The sequence below is a fragment of the Desmodus rotundus genome, chromosome 3 (assembly GCF_022682495.2).
Source record: "Desmodus rotundus isolate HL8 chromosome 3, HLdesRot8A.1, whole genome shotgun sequence".
Lineage (NCBI taxonomy): Eukaryota > Metazoa > Chordata > Mammalia > Chiroptera > Phyllostomidae > Desmodus > Desmodus rotundus.
Window position 1 is genome coordinate 201,883,041 of NC_071389.1, and position 4,713 is coordinate 201,887,753.

Genomic DNA, 4,713 nt, shown 5'->3' on the forward strand with positions numbered 1-4,713 from the left:
AGTCCTCGGGATCCTGTTTCAACCAATAGGGCTGAGGCTTTCCCCACCCAATGGGAGCAGCTATATTCCGCCCAATCGGGGACCAGGGGCGGGGACTTCCGTCCAAAGAGACAGCTCCCCCGTGGCTTCCAGCGAGCACTTTGCCCCGAAGGGAGACGGTTCGGTTTTCCTGGCTGGAACCGGAGGTGACACGCGAAGATGACTCCTGAACCAGCAGCGCCATGCTGTTTTCACACGTTTCCGTGGCGGTGCTGGAGCACGACCTGCTCACAGCAGTGCCGTATTACCGTGGAGCTCTTTGTTTGCACTAAATAGTGTCCTTTTTCATGCACCCCAAACTGGCGTTTGAATTGGTGGCAGTGACCATTGAGGGACAGTACCTAGACACAAAATCCAGTAAAGGATGAGGATAAAGTGTCCCAAAATCTGTTTAGGAGATGGGAGAACTAACTAGTGATACAGTAAGTGGGTTTGCCTTGAGAGCCCGGGAAGCAGAAATGCAGGACAGACAGCACAGCGAATGAGACAAGAGCGTCTGCTAGCCAGTGAGGAGGATGATGAGAAGCCTGGAGGTCACAGGCCGCAGACAGATTTACATAATTGGAAAAAGAGACCAAGCAATATTTAACAATGTAAATGATGAAGTTCTACCTCCCCAAACCTCAGGTCCCCAGATAGGCTTACAGATGAGTTCTTACCAAATTTTGAAAGAACAGTTAATGCTTATGTAATACAAGGGATTCCAGAAATTAGGAAAGGAGGGAAGACTGGTAACCTCACTATATGGACTGGTGTAACTTTTAAAGAAAAGTATTTTATAGAAGCATTTTATTTATATTGTAGAACAATATAAATAAAAGAGATAAAAATAAAAACATAATTTTCTCTAGGCTGGTTTATTCTAAAACCAAAGACAATATGAGAAAAATTATAGATTTCACATGAATATAGATATGAAATCCTAACTATAACATGAGCTAATCAAATCTAACTGTGTGTTAAGATAATATGTTATGATTGAGGAGAGTTTGTAAAAGAAATTCAAGGATGGGTGAGTATCAGAAAATCAACCACTATAATTAACCACATTAATAAAAAGAGGGAAATCATAAGAATATCTCACTTAATGCAAAAGAGGCAGTTAAAAAAGTTTAACTCTTTTTGATTTTAAACAATCTAACAAGTTAGGAATAGAAGGAGACATCTTTCACTTACCAAAGGCAATATACCAAAAACTTACAGCAAACATTATACATAATAGAGAAACTGTGGATACATTCCCTCAAAGATTGGTATCAAAAAAGGATACCTCTAATAATGTTACTGGTATGGGAGATGCTGGTAAATGGAACAGAAAAAGAGAAATAAATGGTGTCAGGATTGGAAGGTAAGAGAGAAAACTATCAGTTTTTATAAACTGTACAAATGTATATGAAATAATAAAGGCCTAATAATTAAGTCGATCTTAAAAAAAAAGTTAAAGGTGGGGAACATGCCCTATTAGATATCAAGACAAATTATAAATCCCTATTTTGAAAATAACATGGTACAGACAAATAAACCAATGGAAGAAAGTAGTAAGCTCAGAGATAAACCTAAGGATATATGGAAATTTAGTACATGATGAAATAATACCAAAAATCAATGAAAAAGGATAGTGTACTCCAGATGTATATGAAGGATAAAATAACACTTATAGATAAAAATTTAGCACTGAAATGTCTCTCTCTCACTTAGACAAGAAAGGGAATCTCCTTAGCTTGGAATTGTAGACACGTCTCACCTTGCGTCCTCTTCGCTGTTTGGCCTACCGCCTTGTGAACCCTGCGCTAATCTGGCCCCTTGGCTACCCCGGGCTTTCCCTCGTGACACATGGCCTTGACCACCTCTTCTGCTGGGTGGCCCTCCTCTCTGCCCCTCGCACTCTCCTCGTCCACCCAGTCTCTACTCCTTTCCTGATGCTCTGTGCAGAGCCTCTCCTGCCTCCCCAAACGGTTAGCCTCTCTTTCTCCTCTGCTCCCTTCCCGGTACTTGGCATACTCCGTTAGCATTTGCCAGATTTTGATTTTATTATAAAATTAACATGTGTTTTAATTTTAATTCATATATTTAAATTATAATTAGTCATGTTGATGTCTGTTTCTGGCTTCCACCCACTTCTGTAATGAATGAGCATCTCTTCAACTTTATCTTCCTAGAATAACACAGAGTAGATGCTCAGCAAATGCTGTTAAATAGAATATTTAATTAGATGGAAGGAATTGTATAGCTTATAGAGAAAATGAATCACAATAGTTTTTTTATAGGGTACTTTTAAAAAATACAAAAAATTTGCCCTGGCTGGTGGCTCAGTGGATTGAGCGCCAGCCTGCAAACCAAAGGGTCCCCAGTCCGATCCCCAGTCCCGGGTTGTGCGCCCGGCCCCCAGTAGGGGGCACATGAGAGGCAACCAGTTTCTCTCCCTTTCTCGCTCCTTTCCTCTCTGTCTAAAAATACATAAAACCTTTTTAAAAATATACAAAATTTCCAAGCACACAGGCAAAAATACTGCAAACATTTCTAGATAGAAATTTTCTGAAGCATGTCGTAATAAATGGAGATTATTTCAAATTAATCGTGTCTTTAAAATATTTTCTCATTTGAGTAGAGTATACATCCTTTCTAAAATCTGTTTTACATTATGATTTTCTCTAGCAAAACTTAGGCTCATAAATTGTAAGAATTACACATATTCGTACAATTTGTAAAGTAAAGAACAAATTACAGAAGTTACAGTGGTGTTACTGCCGCTGCTGGTTCCCACTTAGTGGAAACGTCGGATAAAGTAACAGGCTAACACTCCCCGAGACGCGGAAGTGTGTTCAACTCCACTGCTGCTTCGCACCCCTGCCCGCGCCTCACCCGCCTCTGCGCGCGCACCCCGCGCTCTGCGCGCGCACCCCGGCCGCGGCCGTTGGTCGCTGGCTGCGAGCCCGAGCGGCGGTCCGCACCGCGCGCAGTCGCGACCTCCGCCCTGAGCGGGGCCGCGGCCCGCCGCGGGAATGAGACGCCAACACGCGAGGCAACCAGGAGACACTTCAGGCGGCGCCGCGTGCCGCGTGTCAAACTCCGGGCACGCCAGCCACGAGGGCGGCGGTCGGGAGGCGCGGCGCGAAGAGCGGGGCCCCCAGCCGGGGGCAGCGGCCTACCGGAGATCTTCTCCATCTCCTCCAGGACCTTCTCCAAGTCCTTGTTCAGGTCCGACAGCATCCTCAGCATGTCGTCGTAGTTCCTCTCCCCGGGCTCGGAGGCGGCCATCTGGGCGGGGGTGCGCAGAAGGGGGAGGCAGTGACTCCCACCGACCGACCTTTCGGCTCCAGCCCCTCCGCCCACGCCCGGGGAGGCCCCCCCCCCACCCCCGCGAGGTCATCCGCAACCCCTCCGTCCGGCTCCTTTCTTCCCGGCCGAGGGGGCCACTGAAACGCGCCGGCCGTACTTGTTCCCGGAATAAAAGTGTGATCATCACCTGTGAGTCAGGAGGGCCCAGGGCTCGGGCGCCGCCACTGAACTGGATCCTGCTCTTGTGAGGGGTCGGGGGAGGTGACTGGGGTGAGGGGTGGAGGGTTGGGCACGAGGCGCTGGGCACAGCCGGGGTCGGGGCGCACCAGTGTCCCGAACCCTCCGGCGGGTGGCCGCCCTCGCTCACCTCGGGCTGTGCCGCGCTCCGCCCACTCGCTCGCGACTCGGGCAGCTCCTCCGCCCTCTCAGGGCTGGGGCCTGAGGAGGCGCCTTTGAGAGAAGCCCCGCCCCTTTCTGTTACCAGACCCGCCCCCGGAGCTGGCCTCTTGTCCTCATTGGCTGGTATTCTTGGAGCGCAAAGGGTGGGGCTGCGAGCGTGTGGCTGTACCAACCGGGCAGGTCAGGATGCCGGCCTCGAGGCCTCATTGGCTAGTTTCCAGAGGAAAAGGTGGAGCCATCCTAGGCGGGTCCCAGGGCAGGAGTCGTTCTCACGGGTGGGCAAAGACAGCACCACCTTCACTATTATCCGTCCCACGTGATGGTGGAGGGACACTGCTTGGGCCAGTAAACGCTCAATACAGTGTACACATGAGTTGTAGAACTGTGTACCTGATACCTGTTTTATGAAGCACTGTCACCCCTATAAATTCAATGTTTTAAAAAAGGTCCCGGAATGAAAACAAGCCTCAGTGGGCCTTGGTGGAGGAGGGGTGAGGCTGAGGGAGGGTGGAGCTGGGATGAGAGGGCACCAGTGTCCTGATGCTTGTGTTCCTCCTCTCGCCTCTTTGAGGGTGCTGCCCTGTGCCCAGGGCCCTGCCTGCCTGCTGCACCGCGGCGTCGCCGTGTCCAGGACAGTACTTGGCACAGCAGGTGCTAACAAAGATTTGTTGAATGAATAGCTGGATGCCTGAGCATTTGCGGTCTTCATAATTACCACATGTTGCTGTCATTGTTGCATCTTAGGTCCTAACAGAGGAGGAAGCCGAGGCTCAGGGAGATGAGGCAGGTAGGGGCCCAGATACATGCCGCTTGAAAGGGAAGCATTGCTTCTAGCCCAGGTCTGCCAGGCGCTGCTGGCCTCGAGGCAGTAGAAGCACAGATCGCCAAGCAAGGACAGGGAGAAAGCTCTCAGACTCAGAGGGTGCACATACAGCTGTGGTCAGGAGGAGGCTGGATAAGCTCAGTCTTTGTTCAGAGGGGGATGGGCCCCTTAGA